At 36.6% G+C, this 22,669-nt stretch overlaps 1 pseudogene; it reads left to right on the top strand.

Moving 5' to 3' along the window:
• Positions 1-17,686, top strand: part of LOC104676873 — a 58,524-nt pseudogene extending 40,838 nt beyond the window's left edge.
• Positions 17,687-22,669: the final 4,983 nt, after the last annotated feature.

Consider the following 22,669-nt stretch of genomic DNA (forward strand, 5'->3'; position numbering starts at 1 on the left):
GCTTCTCACTCTGGAGAAACACCACCAGAATCCCATTCAGTCCTCTGATGAGACCATTGTTCTAATACGTCACCCCTGAAATCATTTGGAGAATACAAAGCAAAAGTGTTACACAACCTCCCTGCAACACACCTGATATTTGACTATCACTTGAAAGGCAACAGACCATCTAATCACTCTTGAAAAGTTACACATATGTGCTTCAGTTACACATATGTGATAATTGCTTTAATTGATTCTTTTCCTCTAAAATGTTGACTTAGGAGAAAAACACCTCTTATTCAAGGTTGACATAATCTGTCAGTCTTCCTACTGAGCAAATGAATAAAGACCTGGTGAACCAGCTTGGAAAGTGAGCAAGCCAAGCATTGAAAGAAAAATGATCTCTCAAAACTGACAGTGCCTCTGGTCATCTTTATCAAGATCCTTCCTTGCCAAAAATTGCCCTGCCAACTTCACTTTTAAAAATGTTTAGTTCCTGAAATTCTTTATCCTCTCAACTTTTATATTTATTCAGAGAACAAATAGAACATCTTCAGGTAGCCTGAAACTGAAATTGATTATCAAATCTCTTTTGGATTATCATTCATTCAGGGTTTCTCTACGATAGCAATGCTGATATTTTGGGCCAGACAATGATTTGTTTTATGGGGCATCCCTGTGCATGGCTGAATGTTTAACATCATCCCTGAACTCCACTCACTAGATGCTGACCTTGACAACCAAGAGCATCTTCAGACATTGCCAAATATCCCTGGACAAATAAAGCCTCTCCCATTGAGGATCTTTAGATTAATATGTTTTGTTTTGTTTTTCTTTTATGTTTGTAATAGACATGCAGAAGATATAAGACTACATAAACACTGAAACTGAAAAGGAAAATTAATTAAATCTCTTAAGATAATAATAAAAGTACTTAAAAGCTCTTCCCAGGTCAAAAATAAGCCTCAATCCAGAAAGTTGTTGAGAATAATGTTATGCCGGTTAATTTTATATGTCACCTTGGCTGGACCATGAGGTACCCAGCTATTTGACCAGACTTTATTTTGGGTGTTTCTGTGAGGACATTTTTAGATGGGATTAGGATTCAAATTGGTAGAGTGACTAAAGCAGATTGCTGTCCCCAATATGGCTGGGCCTCTCCCGATTAGTTGAGGTCCTAAATAGAACAAGACTAACCTCCCAATAAAGAGAGAATTCTGCCTGCCTACCTACCTTTCAACTAGGACATTGACTTTTTCCTGCCTTTGGACTAGCACTGAAACATTGGTTCTTCCTGGGTCTTGAGACTGCCAGCCTTCATACTGAAGCTATACCATAAGCTCTCCTGGGTCTCCAGCTTGTCAGCTCTCCCTGCAGATCTTGTAACTTTTCAGCCTTCGTAATTGCAGGAGCCAATGTTGTATATATTTTATATATATATATATACACACACACATATATATATACACACACACACATATACACACACACATATATATTATATACACATTCTCCTTGACTTACAATGGGGATACATCCCAATAAAACCATTGTAAATTGAAAATATTGTAAGTCAAAAATGCATTTAACAGATCTAACCTACCAAATATAATATCATAGCTTAGCTTAGCCTAGCCTATCTTAATGTGCTCAGAACACTTACATTATCCTACAGTTGGGGAAAATCATCTGGTAACACAGTACTCTGTAGAGTATTGGTTATTTACTCTGGTGATCACATGGTTGACTGGGAGCTATTGCTCAATGCCACTGCTCAATATTGTAAGAGAGTGCCATATCACATATCATTAGTTTAGGAAAATATCAAAATTAAAAAGTCAAAATAAAGTTTCTACTGAATACATATCATTTTGCTCCATGGTAAAGTCAAAAAATCATAAGTAAAACCATAGTTAAGTAAATAAAATGTAGTATATGTACACCATGAAATGCTATGCAACCATAAAAAAGAATGAGATCATGTCCTTTGCAGGAACATGGGTAGAGCTAGAGGCCATTCTCTCAAGCAAACTAATGCAGGAACAGAAAACTAAATACCACATGTTCTCACCTAATAAGAGAGAGCTAAATGATTAGAACACATGAACACAAAGAGGGGAACAACAGACAATGGGGCCTACTGGAGATTAGAGGGTGGGAAGAGGGAGAGGAACAGAAAAAACAATAATTGGGTACTCAGCTCAGTACCTGGGTGACAAAACAATCTGTACATTACACCCATGTGACACAAGTTTACTTATATAACAAACCTGCACATGGACTCCTGAACCTAAAATAAAAGTTAAAAAAAAAAGTTGGGGACCATCTGTATATGGTTTTTTAACAATAGTAAAGTTATTATAGTATATCTTATTACATATATGTGTGTGTGTGTGTGTGTGTATATACACACACACAAAGATATGGATATATTTCGTATTGATTCTGTTTCTCTGGAGAATCCTGACTAATTCAATTGACCAGGTGTTCTGCAGGGAGAAAGCAAGGAGGAGGAGAAAGGAAGACCTGGTTAGGCATCTTTGCTCAAACATAAAGTCTGGTACACAAATATATATATTGAATTACACTGAGCTAGTCAGTGGCTCAATATATGAAAACCATAATTTGGCTCTCCCAAGTTTTACATTCAGTATCCAAAAGTGAAAGTTAGTCTTTATACTCCAGCTACAAGCAGGTCTTATTTCCTTTCTCATAAGCCTTATGTGACTATAGATTACTTTATTAACTTTCCTTGTCTATGAAATAAAACAATCTAACCCGTTTAGTATAAGCTCCCTTTATCTCCTTTTTGTAATTCCATTAACTTTGTAATAAAATTTCACTTCTGTTTCATGTCCAATTTGTGAATTCCAGCAGAACTTTGTCCTTCCCTTGTGGCACATTGTTAAAGATGAGAGTTATGTTTCCAGGATCCCATTCCTATATGTTTCAAGGTTAGAAATGGACAAAAGAGCAGTTTGGCAGCTCTTGGAAGCTTGAAGCGAAATTCTTTATAGTCGGATAGGTTGGCACGCATTTGTAGATAGCCCCAGCAGGTCCCGGTTTATCCTTCATTTTACACCCAGTTCTTTTTTCTACCACTTACTGTATTGCCTGACAGTGGTCCTAGCCCAACACAGATGTTTGACTACAGACCCACACAGGGGGCAGCTAAAGTGAAGCAATGGCTTCCCATTCCTTCAGCCCCTCCATGAATGTTTCCCTTCCAGTCCCGTTTGGTGGCTGTGACTGTTTTCCCAAATGCACTGTTAACAACTCTTTTTCTGACCCTCCAACCCCTCTTCTGGACTTTTTTTAAACAAATCCTTCCACAATTGTATAGGTCTAAATTCTATTTTTAAAATTCCTCATTTTAAAACACTCACAGTAACTCTGTTCTCCTGACTGAAACCTGACAGATACATGCCCCACTTTGCCTATGTTGTATTTTGGAATATAGTATAACCCACAAAAATGGTGCCTCAAAGCCCAGTCAACAATAGGATCCTCCTTGGACACAGCTTCGCATGTGTTCAGTCAGTTCCCTCAGGTATTTTTTCCTTGGATTCCTCATTATTATGAACTGAATTGTCTCCCTCTCTGATGTGATTTGGCTCTGTGTCTCCACTAAAATCTCATCCTGAACTGTAATCACCATGAGTCAAGGGAGGGAGGTGATTGGACCATGGGGGTGGTGTCCCCCATGCTGTTCTCCTGATAATGAGTGAGTTCTCAAGAGATCTGATGGTTTCATAAGTGTTTGACATTTCCTCCTTCACACTCAAGATCCTCGCTCTCCTGCTGCCTTGTGAAGAAGATGCCTGTTTCCCCTTCCGCCATGATTGTAAGTTTCCTGAGGCCTCCCGGGCCATGTGGAACTGTGAGTCAATTAAACCTCTTTTATTTATGAATTACCCAGTCTCAGGGAAATTTTTTATCACACTGTGAAAACAGACTAATACATCTTCCAAAAAGATATATTGAAATATTAATCCCCAATATCTCAAAATGTGATCTTGACAATTTCCAAGTAAGGTCTCAGATTTAACCAAGTTATTCACGAGGTCATTAGAGTAAGCCCTGACACAATATGATTGGTGTCCTTACAAAAAGTGGAAATTTGGGCATATACCCACACAGAGAGAAGAAACTATGAAGATACAGAAAGAAGAAGTCATGTGACTGGAGTGATGCATTTATACACCAAGGAATACCTGGGATTGCCAGAAAACACAGTAAAACTAGAAGAGGCAAAGGAAGATTCTCCCCCAGAGCCATGAGGCAAAGCATGGCCCTGATGACAACTTGATTGAGGATTTCTAACCTCCAGAACTGGAAAACAACACATTTCTGTTGTTTTAAGCCACCTAGTTTCTGATGTTTCGTCAGAGCAGCCCTGGGAAACAGATGTCCATCATACTGCCTCCGTCCATGTGAGGCCATTGTGAGGTCACAGCTATGTTGAGCATAGCTGTCTTTTAGTCTTATCTCAGGAGAAGAAAACTATTTTGCTTTCTATTAACAATGGAATGGTTACACCCATAATTCCCCATGGCACTTTTGATTCTAGGTCAAATTTTGATTAAATTTGATGCTATGTTCCTGACAGTACAATAAAAGGCAAGTCAACACAAGGAGTAATTTACAACCATTTTCCAGGCTGAGACCTGTTCTAGATTCTTTACCAGACTCTTCATGACCCAGAGCAGCTTACTTTTTCCAACAGCATCCCCTGACATACTCTGTCTGTGAGAAAATGACCTTCACCTCACTTCAGTCTAAAACCCATCTCCTGAGCCCTGCCCTGACCTCTTACCAGAATGACTGAAAATTAAAATGTTTCTACTCTACAGAAGCAACCACACTCCTATCAGTTCCAAGCATGTGATCTATCCCTGTGACCTTAACAAAACAAACTTGTAAAATTGTAATAGTACATTTTTCAGTTTAGATTAGAAAAGATCTTGCAGTCTAGTCTTACAATTTGTCATCTGGTGATGATGTGAAAATGATCAGGATATAATAAAATGTAAAACCATGTTGTTAGTTCATAATCATTGAGTTGAGATCCAGGAAAGACAGAAATTGAGAAGTCTGGTAGTTTTTATCATTAGGCCAATGACTAATTCCAGAAAAAGTGACTCGATGACTGAACAGTGTTCTTGACAGCTTCAGAGTCAGGCAGGGAGATTTGAATCCTAGGGCCCTTCTTGTTTGTGACTGGGACCCTGAAAGGCTGCGGTGCTGGAATAAAGGTGCACCAGAAGTATCAGTGCTTACAAAAAACTGCATCCCAGCTTTACACCATCTATGTGATTCAAAAAATTTTAATTCATTAAACTAGCTTTAGGAAATCTCAGATACAGTCAATCCTCATTATCCAAGGATTTTATATTTGCAAATTTGCCTACTCACTAAAATTTATTTTTAACCATAAAATCAATACTCACAGCACCTTTATAGTCATTCACAGAGGTACACAGAGTTACCCAACACGTGCTTTCCCAACTGAGGTTAAACAAAATGCAATGCCGTACAGTAAACAAGTGTCCATTTTGCAGTGTCTTCAGTGCCGTGTTTTCACATTTCATGCTTTTTGATGGTGATTTTGTTACTTTAAATGGCTCCCAAGGGTAGTGCTGAAGTGCTGTCTAGTGTTCTTAAGCACGTGAAGGCTGTATTGTGCCTTATAGAGAAAATGTGTGTGTTAGATGAGCTTCCTTTAGGCATGAGTTCAAGTGCTGTTGGCTGTGAATTCAATGTTAATGAGTCAACAATATGGTACACTCAGAAAAAGAAAGAAAAATCACCAATCTATACATGAGGCCACTTAAGAAAGTGCTGATGTAATATCTATATTGTATAATGAAGCTGTGGAAAAGATGGAAAGTGGCTACTTTTGGGGATTCGTGAGATAATGACTTAAAAAGAAGCATAGTGGACAACATTTTTGTAGGCTGAAAGCGAAAGAAATTTACAGTCATGTTACTCAGGGTTTATGAAAATATTAAACCCCTCTAGCTAGTGCTGGTTGGCTTGAAGCTTTTAAAAGGCAATACACCCAAAAAATGTTAAAATTGCAGGCAAGGCAGGTTTTGCAAATCAGGAAGCTATAGAAGAATTTTTAAAATACCTGCATAGTGTTATAGGAAAAGGGATATGTGGAAGATCTGGTTTTCAATACTGATGAGACTGGCTTGTTTTATAAGGATGTTGGCAAATGAACCTATAATAACACAAATAACCTCCAAAGCTCCTGGCTTTTTTTTTTCAAATATAATGTCTGGCACATAATCAAAGATAATACACAGGGGAGTTAAGAGTTAATGAAGAAAAGCCAGCAGGAAAAAATAGATAATACAAAGAGAACAAAGGTCTTCAAATACTGGAATTATCAAACACAGACTTTTAAATAATTATGCTTATGTTTGAGGAGATAAAATAATGTCTTCAAAGAGATTTTAAAAATGGTTGCAAATATAGTAAAGATGAGGGAACTATAGACAATTTGTATAGCATATGTAAAAAAGTACCATATGGAAAATCTAAAACAAAGAAAATATGTGAAATCAAGAACTCGGTGGATGGGTTTAACATCTACATTTCCATCTAGTCCAACATAGCAAAATTAGTAAAAGAGAAAGAAAAGGTAAAAACATTAAAAGCAAAAAAGAAGAAAGACATTACCTTCAAAGAAGCAAAAGCCAAAATGACTTCTAATTTCTCAACAAGAACAGTGAAAGTCAAAAAATAATGGAGTAAATTTTTAATGTGGTGAAAAAATATTGTTAATCTAGAAATCTATAATAAATATGTTTCTAGATATCTAATATACATCATGAGGACTGTAGTTAATATTGCATTGTATGCTAGAAATTTGCTAAAAGGATATATTTTAGGTGCTCTTACCACAAAAAACTGTACCTGTGCATGAAGGATATGTTAATTGGCTTGGCTGCCATAATCATTTCAGTACTGAAATGTACGTGTATATTAAAACATCATGTTGTACATGGGGACTACAGTTAATAACAATGTATTGTAAGTGAAAGAAGTCAATCTGCAAAAGCTACATACTGTTTGATTCCAACTATACAACATTTTGGAAAATGCAAAACTAGGGAGACAGTAAAAGCATTAGTGGTTGCCAGGGTTTGTAGAAGGGAAGGATAAATAGATGAGGTACAGAGAATTTTTATAGCAGTGAAACTACTCTATATGATACTACAGTGGTGGATACATGTCATTTTACATTTTTCCAATTAATCTGGTCACAGTTTGGATGCAGCTTCACATGTGTTCAGTCAGTTCCCTCAGGCATGTACAACACCAAGGGTGAACCCTAATGTGAACTATGGGCTTTGGGTGATGATGATGCGTCAATGTAGGCTCATCAATTGTAACAAATGTCCCACTCTGGTGGAGAATGTTGATAATGGGGTAGGTTATACATGTGTCGGGGAAGAGGCATATGGGATATCTCTGTACATTCTGCCCAATTTTACTGTGAACCTAAACTGCTCTAAAAATAGCCTATTGAAAAATCATGTTGTTTACCTTAAATATATACAATAAATTCTTAAAAATTAAGCCAAGCATACAAGAACAATAATTAAATTTTATTTTCAATATTTAAGATAAAAATGAAGACATTTTCAGATAAATAGAAACTAAGATGATTTGTTGGTAGCAGATTCACAGTAAATGAAAGAAAAAGTATTCTTTTTTTTTAATTATACTTTAAGTTCTAGGGTACATGTGCACAATGTGCAGGTTTGTTACATATGTATACATGTGCCATGTTGGTGTGCTGCACCCATTAACTCTTCATTTACGTTAGGTGTATCTCCTATTGCAATCCCTCCCCCTGACACCCACGATAGGACCCGGTGTGTGATGTTCCCCTTCCTGTGTCCAAGTGATCTCATTGTTCAATTCCCACCTATGAGTGAGAACATGCAGTATTTGGTTTTCTGTTCCTGCGATAGTTTGCTGAGAATGATGGTTTCCAGCTGCATCCATGTCCCTACAAAGGACACGAATTCATCCTTTTTTATGGCCGCATAATATTCCATGGTGTATATGTGCCACATTTTCTTAATTCAGTCTGTCACTGATGGACATTTGGGTTGATTCCAAGTCATTGCTATTGTGAATAGTGCTGCAATAAACATACGTGTGCATGTGTCTTTATAGCAGCATGACTTATAATCCTTTGGGTATATATCCAGCAATGGGATGGCTGGGTCAAAGGGTATTTCTAGTTCTAGATTCTTGAGGAATCGCCACACTATTTCCCACAATGGTTGAACTAGTTAACAGTCCCACCAACAGTGTAAAAGTGTTCCTATTTCTCCACATCCTCTCCAGCACCTGTTGTTTCCTGATTTTTTAATGATCGCCATTCTAACTGGTGTGAGATGGTATCTCATTGTGGTTTTGATTTGCATTTCTCTGATGGCGAGTGATGATGAGCATTTTTTCATGTGTCTGTTGGCTGCATAAATGTCTTCTTTTGAGAAGTGTCTGTTCATATCCTTTGCCCACTTTTTGATGGGGTTGTTTGTTTTTTTTCTTGTAAATTTGTTTGACTTCTTTGCAGATTCTGGATATTAGCCGTTTGTCAGATGAGTAGATTGCAAAAATTTTCTCCCATTCTGTAGGTTGCCTGTTCACTCTGATGGTAGTTTCTTTTGCTGTGCGGAAGCTCTTTAGTTTAATTAGATCCCATTTGTCAATTTTGGCTTTTGTTGCCATTGCTTTTGGTGTTTTAGACATGAAGCCCTTGCCCATGCTTATGTCCTGAATGGTATTGCCTAGGTTTTCTTCTAGGGTTTTTATGGTTTCAGGTCTAACATTTAAGTCTCTAATCCATCTCAAATTAATTTTCATATAAGGAGTAAGGAAAGGATCCAGTTTCAGCTTTCTTCTTATGGTTAGCCAATTTTCCCAGCACCATTTATTAAATAGGGAATCCTTTCCCCATTTCTTGTTTCTCTCAGGTTTGTCAAAGATCAGATGGCTGTAGATGTGTGGTATTATTTCTGAAGGCTCTGTTCTGCTCCATTGGTCTATATCTCTGTTTTGGTACCAGTACCATGCTGTTTTGGTTACTGTAGCCTTGTGGCATAGTTTGAAGTCAGGTAGCGTGATGCCTCCAGCTTGTTCTTTTGGCTTAGGATTGTCTTGGCAATGCAGACTCTTTTTTCGTTCCATATGAACTTTAAAGCAGTTTTTTCCATTCTGTGAAGAAAGTCACTGATTGCTTGATGGGGATGGCATTGAATCTATAAATTACCTTGGGCAGTATGGCAAGTTTCACAATATTGATTCTACCTATCCATGCGCATGGTATGTTCTTCCATTTGTTTGTGTCCTCTTTTATTTCACTGAGCAGTGGTTTGTAGTTCTCCTTGAAGAGGTCCTTTACATCCCTTGTAAGTGGGAATAAAATACCTAGGAATTGTATTTTCTAGGTATTTTATTCTCTTTGAAGCAATTGTGAATGGGAGTTCACTCATGATTTGGCTCTCTGTTTGTCTGTTACTGCTATATAAGAATGCTTGTGATTTTTGCACATTGATTTTGTATCCTGAGACTTTGCTGAAGTTGCTTATCAGCTTAAGGAGATTTTGGGCTGAGACAATGGGGTTTTCTAAATATACAATCATGTCATCTGCAAACAGGGCCAATTTGACTTCTTCTTTTCCTAACTGAATACCCTTGATTTCTTTCTCTTGCCTGATTGCCCTAGCCAGAACTTCCAACACTATGTTGAATAGGAGTGGTGAGAGAGGGCATCCCTGTCTTGTGCCAGTTTTCAAAGGGAATGCTTCCAGTTTTTGTCCATTCAGTATGATATTGGCTGTGGGTTTGTCATAAATAGCTCTTATTATTTTAAGATACGTTCCATCAATACCAATTTATTGAGAGTTTTTAGCATGAAGGGCTGTTGAATTTTGTCAAAGGCCTTTTCTGCATCTATTGAGATAATCATGTGGTTTTTTTCTTTGGTTCTGTTTATATGCTGGATTGCGTTTATTGATTTGTGTATGTTGAACCAGCCTTGCATCCCAGGGATGAAGCCCACTTGATCATGGTGGATAAGCTTTTTGATGTGCTGCTGGATTTGATTTGCCAGTATTTTATTGAAGATTTTTGCATCGATGTTCATCAGGGATATTGGTCTAAAATTCTCTTTTTTTGTTGTATCTCTGTCAGGCTTTGGTATCAGGATGATGTTGGCCTCGTAAAATAAGTTAGGGAGGATTCCCTCTTTTTCTATTGATTGGAATAGTTTCAGAAGAAATGGTACCAACTCCTCCTTGAACCTCTGGTAGAATTCGGCTGTGAATCCATCTGGTCCTGGACTTTTTTTGGTTGGTAGGCTATTAATTATTGCCTCAATTTCAGAGCCTGCTATTGGTCTATTCAGGGATTCAACTTCTTCCCGGTGGTTTAGAAAAAGTAACAATCTAGTAAAAAAAAATAATAATAATAACAATAACAATCTAGTAAAAAAAAAACAACAATAGCAATCTAGTAAAAAAAAAAAGCTACAAAAAGAATAAATGAAACTAAAATAGTAAATATGTGGGTATACCAAAATGAATAATGACTGTCTAAAATTTTTTAATGTATTGAGAGGTTTAAAATATGAAGAGAATTAAAATAACATGGCCAGTATAGGAGTGAAGAGAGAAATAGATTACATGGGGTTAAAGCAGTCTAAGCTTCTTGATTGGCTAGGAGAGAGTGTAAACATCAATATAGAAGAGAAGTGTAGCTGCATTGCTCTTTCAAGAAATCAAAAAATGAAAACAATCCACATTTGCATCGGTATTAAAATAGATTAAATTATGATATTCCATGCAATGTAATACTATTAGCAATGAAAGTAAGTTAACTGTAGCCTCTTGCAACAAACTTCATGTTAAGAGAAAGAAACCAGACACAAAGAATACAATGTATGTATGTAGAGAAATACGAATGCTTTTACACTGTCGGTGGGAGTGTAAATAAATTCAACCATTGTGGAAAACAGTGTGGTGATTCCTCAAGGATCTAGAAGCAGAAATACCATTTGACACAGCAGTTTCATTACTGGGTATATACCCAAAGGATTACAAATAATTCTACTACAAAGACACATGCACACATGTGTTTATTGCAACACTATTTACAATAGCAAATGCTCATCAATTATAGACTGGATGAAGAAAATCTGGCACATGTATGCCATAGAACACTATGGGGCCAGAAAAAAGAATGAATTCATGTCTTTTGCAGGGACATGGATGAACCTGGAAGCTATCATTATCAGCAAACTAACACAGGAACAGAAAACCAAACACCACATGTTCTCACTCATAAATTGGAGTTGAACAATGAGAACACGTGGACACAGAGAGGGAAACATCACACACTGGGGCCTGTCAGGGGTAAGGGTCAAGGGGAGAGAGAGCATTAAGGCAAAGACCTAATGCATGGGGGGCTTAAAACCTAGATGATGGGTTGATAGTACAGCAAATCACCATGGCACATGTATACCTATGTAACAAACCTGCACATTCTGCACCTGTATCCCAGGACTTAAAATAAAATTTAAAAGAAAGAATAGAAGCCTAATGAGGAGAGTATTCTCTCCTCATTACATGTGTGATTACATTCCCAAATGTAATCACATGTCTTTATTAGAGAGAGCTTTGATACAGAAATAAGCAGTGTGATGATGAACCAAGAGATTGGAGTAGTTATTAAGAGGAAGGGGTCACCAGCCAAGGAAAGAAGGTGGCCTCCAGAAGCCAAAAAAGGCTAGACACTAATTCCCCTCTCCTCTAATTCTCCTCCTAGAGCCTCTGAAAGCAACCAGCCCTACTAACACTTTGACTTTAGTGCAGTGAAACTGATTTCAGATTTCTGACCTCCAGAATTGTAAGAGAATAAATCTGTGTTGCCTCAAGCCTCCTAGTTTGTGATAATTTGTTTAAACAGTCATAGGAAATTAATACAGATTCTATTACTTTTTAACGTTTGCTAATTTAACAAAATTAAATTATCTCCTTTAATTATTATTGCTAGTATCAGAAAGTTTGGACATCTTTTCTTATGTGTTTTGTTTGTTTGTTTGTTTGTTTTGCCATTAGTGCTTTTACTATGAATTGTCTCTTTATATCTCTAGCCCAATTTTGTTATTGGATGTTATGACTTAAATATGTCTCTTGATTTTCTCTCCCCATTTTTCTTAAAAAAGTATTTGACTCTGAATCTTTTGAGTGTTTGGTGTCTCTTTACTCATGATAGACATCCCTGAAGCTAATGTCTTGTCTGAATTTTTAAGAGACACTGGTTATAAATTGCCCATTGCTGACAACTGCATTTTTGCAAAACCCACAGACTAATAATTTACCTCTCTAGTATGAACATGCCTCAACTAGCCCTATGCCTACAGTTTGGTAGACCTATTTTTCTGACACATGGCCAGCACACACACACACAGACACACACACACACACACACACACACACATACACAATGGAATTCATCACTGTGTCCTTTTAAAAAGAAACAAGTATGACCATAATTGCTCTGAAACATTCACCCTGAGATATTTTACAGGGCACTACAATCTATTCCTCAACTCTTAGACTTTAGAGCTCTGCCTTTTCTGCCCAAGTCTACCACTGGCTCCTACCTATGTCATGAATGCTGCTACCCCAGACTGAACTCTTATGTAAGTCGTGGTTCTCACCATAGACCAAGTGTATCATTTCTGTGGCTTTTAAAACAAACATGCCACAGCCCCATCCTGGACCTACCCAATCACACAATGCACATTTACCCAGCTCTGTAGGTGATCTTTATGTGTACTCCTAATAATGATATGATCATATTCCTCCTTCTGACCACTCTAGTTCTCCCTGTTCCCAGTAACCTTTTGTGGCACAGGTGCTTGTGGCTCTCCTGTCAGGTAAACTCCCTGCCCACATATGGGAACTGAACATATTAGACAATCATCCATAGACACACACTTTGTGTACCATAACCTATACATCTGACTTGAGTTTCTTCTGGAATCCGAAACCATTCTGTGCTCCTACCTCTACCCTTTCAAGTTCCCAAACACTTCTATCCCTACTGTTCAGTCCCACTCTAAGGTGGAGGTTCTGGCCTCTCTCCAGAGGCTCCAAACCACTGCAGATAGCCTCATCATGTCAAGTTTTATGTTAGTATGATTTTACCTGTTTTGGGGGTTGTTAGTAGGAAAAAATATGGTAATGAATATGAAACTGTGTAAACAGGGTATGATTATTTATCAAGTTAGTTGAAATGGAAGTGAATTGACACTTGAATGTGGCTTAGAATAACATCTATGGCTTCGATTGTAATTCATTTCAGAATCTGGCATATATTCCTATATTTGTTATTAATGAAATGAGATATATCAAAAGGAATTGTATCAAATCCTCCATAAAATCTGACTGATGTCAGATGAAAGCCTTTCTATTGAATTTTACTTAAATAAAGATCTATATGTTACTGACTTTGCTCAAAATCAATCAAGTTATCAAGGACATAAAATATTCCAAGCACAAATTAATACCTCATAAGAGAGGCAGTTAAAAAGGTAATCTGCATATATAATCAATAGAGAACACCCTAGGCAGTATTTTTATAGTTTCAGAAGCATTCGAAGTAATTTTTACCTTCATCCAGCATTTCCTAGGGTCTGAAGTGAAGCTTTTATTTCAAGGTACATTAAAGAAAATAACCTAAAAGTGAATAATTTTCTCAAATAATATGAAATACTGTATTCTTAATTCTCAATTCACCATGAGTTAATATACGAAACTACTGGAACATCCAATATCTAAGATTAGTGGTACTCTAATCTGTCTTGATGGTTATAAAATCATTCCAAATTTGGGTTTCATATCACTGTCTCACAAACTAAAATAAGATGTACTTCATAGGAGACCTGGCATACTACATGTTCATGCACATTTGTGTGCGTGTGTGCATGTGTGTGAGAGACAGAGAGAAAGAGACAGAGACAGAGAGACAGAGACAGAAAGGAAGATAAGAGGAAGAAAGAGAGTGTTGCTCAATATCCTTTTTGAGAAACTATCCTTGATTCATTCTGGATCTCCATTTCTGAAGTCTCCCGTGCCACAAAAAACTTTGCTAAATATATTTGTTATGCTTTCCTCTTGTTAATCTGCCTTTCATTATAGGAGTGTCAGCTTCAAACCTTGTGATAGGTAAGGAAGAGATATTACTTTTTCCCTCCTACAAATACAAACATCCCACTCAGACACCCATCCACACATGGTGTTACCATATTCCATTCAATTTCACATCACTTTCCTGTCAGTACTTTACAAAAACTCACAAGGCACAACCCTTCTAACTACCAAGGACACTAAGAAGGCCCCCAACCTCCCTCTCTTTAATTTCCTCATTTTCTCTCAGCCTATTTTGCATTTTCCCTCTGTGTTCACCTTCCTTTTTCTCTTTTCATCTCTCTTTTGTGACAATCATGTGGTTCTTGTCTTTGGTTCTGTTTATATGCTGGATTACGAATCAACCCAAATGTCCATCTGTGACAGACTGGATTAAGAAAATGTGGCACATATACACCATGGAATACTATGCAGCCATAAAAAGGGATGAGTTTGCGTCCTTTGTAGGGACATGGATGCAGCTGGAAACCATCATTCTTAGCAAACTATCACAAGAACAGAAAACCAAACACCGCATGTTCTCACTCATAGGTGGGAACTGAACAATGAGATCACTTGGACTCGGGAAGGGGAACATCACGCACTGGGGCCTATCATGGGGAGGGGGGAGGGGGGAGGAGGGAGGGATTGCACTGGGGAGTTATACATGATATAAATGATGAATTGATGGGTGCTGACGAGTTGATGGGTGCAGCACACCAACATGGCATAAGTATACATATGTAACAAACCTGCACGTTATGCACATGTACCCTAGAACTTAAAGTATAATTAAAAAAAAAAAAAAAAAAAAAAAGAAATACAAGACATCTCTCTTTTGTTCTCTTCCTCTTGCCTGTAGAGTGGTGGACTTGGGAGCCAGGTAGAGCAGCCTGGGGGAGTGAAGATACCAGATTCCACAAATAAATTTCCCATAAGGTCATGCTGTATTTATCATTGAATTCATTCATTTCTTGCCTATTTAATGTCTAAAACTGTGCTACCATTTTTATTAGAGTCCTGCTTTTTAATTAGATTACTATCTGGTTTTGTGTGTGTCAGAAAAGTTTCTGAGCACTATATTCCTAAACTCATTTTCTTATAAACCCTGTATTTTTAAAAGTACTGTTTTGCACAGCTCAGTGCTTTTTAGGAACTCATCTGTGCCTTCACAGCGGAAGTGACTGTACTCCTCCCAGAGTATTTTCTTCATATGCTTCTTCGGATACTTCCTATACTTTAGAAACTTCTCCAGATTTTTTTCATAAACCTCAACCAAAACAACATATTGCAACAGTGTAAATGTAGAAGCAGAAATGAGACTCTACTATCATCTATGAATAAGCCAGATATGAAAAAGATCTGTGAAAATGTACAGTGCCACCATTCTCACTATAATTTTTTGTTTTATAATATATAATTATTTTTCCTAAAAACATGTTATACATGTTAAACTGCAATAAATTTGTTATTGTTAATTTTTACTTCTATAAGAACACATGATATCTACCTTCTTAACAGATTTTTAGGTGCACAGTGCAGTATTGTTAACTGCAGACATAATGTACAGCAGTTCTCTAGAACTTATCTTGCATAACTCAAATTGTATTTTTTTCTGAATAATTATATATTGAATTCATATATCATAATGTATTATTTTAATATTTTTTTAGTCTATTCAGGCTACTAAAACAAAAGTACCATAATCTGTGTGGCTTATTAACAACAGAAATTTATTTCTCACACTTCTAGAGTATGGGAAGTCCACCATAAAGCTCCAGCAGATTCGACATCTGGTGAAATCTCGCTCTGATTCATAGATGGCAACTTCTCTCTGTGTCCTTAAAGATGGAAGAGGCAAACCAGCTCCTTTATGCCTTTTTTATAAGATAACTAATCCCATTACTGAAGGCTCTGCCCTCATGACCTAATGACCTCCTAAAGACCCCAACCTGTTAATAGTATAACATTGGGGATTAGGTTTCTACAAATAAATTTTTGGGGTGTTACAAATATTCAGATAACAGTAATATTTTTACATTTCTCATTTAATTACTAGTAGGATAAATAGCAGTAGATATAACCACATAAAGAAAAGCTCTTTAGGGCCTTGGGTAATTTAAGAGTAAAGGGAGGTCCTCATATCCAACAGTTTAAGATCAGTAGGTTTAGAAAAGCACATATGTATGAGTCTTTTGATTATGAAAGACAATTTCCAGGTTGAAAGTATCTAAATAGTTCTATATGCAAAAACAATATGAAGATTTGTTTTTCCAACTTATGAGGGAAAAGAAAAGTCAGTTCCTAAACTTGGGGCATTATGGAGAGCTTTTCTTGGCATTTTGGATAGAAATAAACAAGGAGAGGAGCAGCATGGACAAAGATGAAATGTTGGGAAGAGGACTAGGAGAGACTTGCAGAAAATGAGAGTTTAAGCTCACAGGTATTGATGAGCAACTGCAGTGCCTCAAGATCCACTCCCCAAATTCCACCACGACAGGAGAGTTATATAGTTTCTGCCATAAAACGCAAAAGAGAGACACAAACTATTTAATTGAATATTACAATCATGTTGCGCTCAGAAAGCTAAGGAGTTTGGGATCACTCTGGTAACATTAAAAAATTAGTATGCATCAGATATTTATCTTAGGTCACTGGCAACTCCTTCATTCCTTCCTTCTCCTATTTCAGATGTGAAACCAACCCACTTCCCAGATGACACCAAGGGTTCAAAACTGAGAGGAAAACACAAAAGCCTTCATGTTTGCTTATGTATTTAAATGTTGATTCTACTTTGCTAATGGGCCCTGACCTTTCCTGGGTCAAAAAAATAAAATAAAACAAGGCAGCAGGCCCTCTTTCTGCAAATGGAATTATTCTTGACTTACTTCCTTGTCCTTTATTCTTTCTGAAATGTATTTAGTTATAATTCTATATTAAACTTTGGAGGAAGTATCTGACTCGTTTTAGAATTTGGGTTTTCAAGAGAACTGAAGTCAACAGAAAGAACTATCTTCTTTTCTGGATAGTGTAGGCCATTTTTGTTAAGGCTGTTCTTGTGACACCTCAAGATGAAGATGAGAGGATCATTCCTGTTGATGACAAATGTAAGTGGGCCCAGGTTATTTTCATCATCATCTCTTCTACCAAAGATCCTAATGAGGACACTGTGGAGAGAAACATCCAAATTGCTGTTCTCCTGGACAATAAGAAGAATATTTCTGATCCTGTCTCAAGGTTGAGAACCAAATTTGTGTACCATTTGTCATACCTCTGTAAAAAATGTGATCCTACAGAAGTGGAACTGGATAATCAGAATTCCTGCTACCCAGAGCAGTATCTGTGACAAAGACAGGGCTACAGAGATATGCCACACTGGTGTCAGAAACGAGTGCTGCGCAACTATGGTCCCACTTATATATGGTGGTGAGACCAAAATGGTGAAGATAGGCTTGACCCCAGGTTCCTGCTATCCTGACTAATTTGTCATTGCTGACTGCACAATTCTTTATCTTGAGAAGCTCTCCATTTTGATCCAGAAAGTTAATATATTTACTACCAGTGAATATGAAACCTGGATTTTTTTAAGATGATGTAAAACTAACACCCCCTCCCCCAAAATAATCGAAACAGTAACATTATTGTCTTTATTAGGTAATTACTTCTCAACTATATGGTCACACTGTATTAAAATCTGTCAATTATCATGCTTGCCTGAAGAGGTATGCTCCCTTAAGAAAACAGTTTCTAGCATTAAAAAAATAGACAAGGGGAGAAAATAAAATGCAAGGAGTAAAATCAGGAGGCATAACAAAATGTTGCCCTTTCTCTGCCTTTGACTTGGAGAGCCAGAGCTTCTGAATTTTCCATACTATTCTCTCTTTAAAAAGTTTCACTATATAGAGAACATACATGTGTAAACATAGGTCAATTATATGTCTTCATTAGAAAAATAATAGTTGAAAAACATGTTTTTGAGCCAGGCACGATGGCTCAATCCTATAATCCCAGCACTCTGGGAGGCTGAGGCAGGCAGATCACTGGAGGCCACGAGCTTAAGACCAGTCTGGCCAACATGGCAAAACCTCGTCTCTACTAAAAATACAAAAATAAGCCAGGCATGGTGGCACACACTTATGATCCCAGCTACTCAGAAGGCTGAGGCACAAGAATCGCTTGAACCCGGGGGGCAGAGTTTGCAATGAGCCCAGATCCCGCCGCTGCACTCCAGCCTGGGCAACGGAGAGAGATCCTGTCTCAAAAACAAAACAAACAAAAAAACAACAAAAAAGCATGTTTTGGAACTATTTATAAAAATAATTTAAAATGGAATCTCTACTGTTTATGAAATCCATTAGCTGAATAATTAAATGCATAATTGAAAAATATATTTTGACATAACACTAGACTTGAAAGCAGATGATACATTTTCACCTTTTTTTGATAATCAGGTTAGTGTAAGAAATTCCCATTGGAAACCATCATGTTGTAAATGAATCTAATGAAATATGTATTCCAAAATATTTATACTCTAGCACAGTTTGAACAATTAACTAGATTCATAAGCATAGAAAAGAATAACACTTCTATGCAGATGCTCATAGTAAATAGAAATCAAGAAAATTATTTTCACATAGAACATTGGTCAAGTTGTATAATTTCCATTTTGGAAGGGAGGACTAAGTATTGTTACAGAAAATTAAATTACGAATTTCAAACCCATTAATTAATATTAAATCATATTATATTTAAAGATGTTTTGAACCTGTTAGATTTTTAAAATACGTATTAAGTATTTTTAAAATATATTTAATTACATTTACATTAAGAGGCAACATTTTTTCTGAAGGCACCGTGAGGGCAAAGGAGACACCTTCTACTCTTTCTCCTTGTAGAAGACCATGGGAATAGAATAATAAACATACTCCACATCTGGGTACACCTATTGTCTTTCCAGAATAGTCTATCAACTCAGGTTTACTCTTCTAAGAAGGCATCGTCAAAATTATGTAGCACTCTGGCCGGGCACGGTGGTTCACGCCTATAATCCCAGCACTCTGGGAGGCCAAGGCGGGTGGATCACGAGGTCAGGAGATCGAGACTATCCTGGCTAACATGTTAAAACCCCACCTCTACTAAAAATACAAAAAAAAAAAAAAAAAAAATTAGCCCGTCGTGGTTGCGGACGCCTGCAGTCACCGCTATTCTACTCGGGAGGCTGAGGCAGGAGAATGGCGTTAACCCGGGAGGCGGAGCTTGCAGTGAGCCGAGATCGCGCCACTGCTCTCCAGACTGGGCGACAAAGCGAGACTCCGTCTCAAAAACAAACAAACAAACAAAAAAACAAAAAAAACATTATGTAGCACTCCAGGGTCATAGGGGAACTACAATCTCAGGAATACAGAATTCCCCTCCCATGTGGAATAACGGTAATTCTAAGGTGTCTCTCTTGTTCCTTCCACATTCTTCTAACTCTGTAAATTCTATTTTCACGCAGAGCAGAGGTAGCTTGCACATCAATACGTAATTTCTTAGATTTGAAAAAAATACTATTATCCTTTTTGTAACCTACTATCAACTTATGTCTTACTTTATATTTTATTCCACATTTTGTTTTTCAAAAAATCAGACAGTAGTAGTTATTCCTTATTCCATTTTTGCAGTGAATAATTTACAATAATTATGATTAACTTCTTTGCTCAACATTTCCTCTTGTTACAACATTAGGTAATATTCACCTTCCTCTTTTTTTTACGCTATTTTGAAAATTGAGTTGGTAATCTTTCTTGTGTGTAGATAAGGCAGCTTTGGAATAGTGCACTATAACAGCAGCTGGTCACTTTTTTTCTGCTTGGATATCAGTTGTTGAATATAATAGTTTTTTAAAAGTCAAATCACTAGTTTCATGACATTTACAAATGGAAAAAAACTGTAATAGACACATATACAAAATGACCCACTGTAATACTAGGTGAACACAGATATATTTAATGAGATAAGATCTTTTCTTAATCCTTTATCAAAAGTCAGTGTACCATCATTTCAGTCATTGGTAGCCCTCTACTCCCACTCATCTCCCATTTTGACTCCAAAGATATAAGGGAATTCTAGCCCCATGGTCTTCTACATGAATTCTATAATCAATCATTCTACTAGTATATCACTTTCATCTTGAAAAACTAGGTAAGTTACTGAGATATCTACCAAATTGGTATTGTTTCTGAGGGGAAAATATATAAATAGATCTTTTCACCCTAGGTTCAGAAATCAACAAATTATAAAAACAAGCAATGCTAGGCATGAGAAAAAAGAAAATACCCAAATTCATAGTAGTGGCATCTCTCTAAGTTGTTAAAATTAAATAATTCCAAGAACATAAAAGCAACCATAATCCCTGTCACTCTGATGTTTTATAAGAAGATAATTCTTGTGTGACTGCAGCTCCATTGGTAAAGAATACTGCTCTCCTTTTTGTTGTCATTATCATGGAAATGAATATTAGAACATTTCAACAGTAAACAAGACATATCCATTAGGTGAACCACGAAGTTCTGAACTATACTGTCATTTTGGTATTCAAACTAGAGGCAGATTCCAAACAGCAGCTATTTATCATTTTAAAAACCTCAAATGACAAGTAGTGCATAAATAGGTGTTGCTATTACTGTATTCAGGAAATCATGAGCATTGATGTGCAAGACTCCAGGATAATGAGCTTTTGAAAAAGTTGTTTCCATTCCGGATAGCATTCCTCTTATTAACTAGTACATTTTCAAATATGTTGTATAAAAATTAATCATTCTTTCCAGCATCTTTCTGAAGTTAGCTAGTAAACCTTCTTTGAATTTTAACAACAGGTTTTTTTCTTATTTTCTTCTTCCTGAAGGGGCCTAATATGAGAAAAGCCATTATGTTAAAATCCAAAAGATTAAAATACTCTGACTCACCTCTGCGAACCTAAGCCCCAGTTTCACCAGTTCTACAGGTATTAGTAACACTGAAGTTGAGGATGTGAGGGACTGTGAATATTTCCCAAAGTCTAGGAATTGAAAACAGTCAGTAATTACAATTTCTCTAACTAGCACTACAGATAACCTGTGTCACAAAGCATTTTTGCTTTCTTCGGTAACAAAATAAATCCTTTTGAATCAAGGGTAGTAATCACATTTCTTATAAAAAAAAAGAGATAGTAAATATTACATGAGAACACCAAGCAAATTGAAAAACATGTCTCAATTTGGATTTAAAATGTATTTTATTTTTAATTTTTGTGGGTACATAGTAGGTATATATATTTGTGGAGTATATAGAATATTTTGATACAAGTATACAATGTTTAATAATTACAACAGGGTAAATGGGATATTCATCACTTCAAGCATTTACTATTGTGTTTCAAACAATCCAAATATACTCTTTTAGTTATTTTTATATATAAAATTAAATTATTATTGAGTATAGTCACCCTGTTGTGCTATCAAATACTAGATCTTAGTTATCCTTTCTGTTTTTTCTGCCCATCAGCAATCACTCCTTCCCCCTCACACCCCACCACTTCTACCCTTTCCAGTCTCTAGTAACTGTCATCCTACTCTCTATCTACATGAGTACAATTGTTTCAATTTTTAGCTCCCAAAAATAAGTGAGAACATGCAAAGTTTGTCTTTCTGTGTCTGGCTTATTTCACTTAACATCATGACCTCTAGTTCCATCCATGTTTTTGCAAATGACAGGATCTCCTTATTTTTGTGGCTGAATAGTACTCCATTGTATGTATGTACAACATTTTCTTTATCCATTCATCTGTTGACAGTCATTTGTATTGCCACCAAATCCTGGCTATTGTGAATAGTGCTGCAGTAAACATGGGAGTTCAGATTTCCCTTTGATATACTGATTTCCTTTCTTTTGGATATATACCTAGGAGTGTGATTGCTGAATCATATGATAGCTCTATTTTTAGATTTTTGGGAGACCTTCAAACTGTTCTCCATAGTGATTGTACTAATTTACATTGCCACCAAGAGTGTATGAGGCTTCTCTTTTCTCCATATTGTTGACAGCATTTGTTATTACCTGTCTTCTGGATAAAAACCATTTTAACTGGTGTGAGATAATACTTCATTGTAGTTTTGATTCACATTTCTCTAATGATCAATGATGTTCACCAATTTTTATATACCTGTCTGCCATTTGTGTGTCTTCTTTTGAGAAAAGTCTATTCAGATCTTTTACACATTTTTTAATCAGATTATTAGATACTATCCTATAGAGTTGTTCAAGCTCCTTATAGAGTCTGGTTATTAATCCCTTGTCAGATAAGTAGTTTGCCAAGATTTTCTCCCATTCTGTGGGTTGTCTCTTCACTTTGTTGATTGTTTGCTGTGCAGAAACTTTTTAACTTGATGTGATCCCATTCATCCATTTCTGCTTTGGTTGCCTTTGCTTGTGGCAACATATTACTG

Source organism: Rhinopithecus roxellana, chromosome 9, assembly GCF_007565055.1.
Source record: "Rhinopithecus roxellana isolate Shanxi Qingling chromosome 9, ASM756505v1, whole genome shotgun sequence".
Lineage (NCBI taxonomy): Eukaryota > Metazoa > Chordata > Mammalia > Primates > Cercopithecidae > Rhinopithecus > Rhinopithecus roxellana.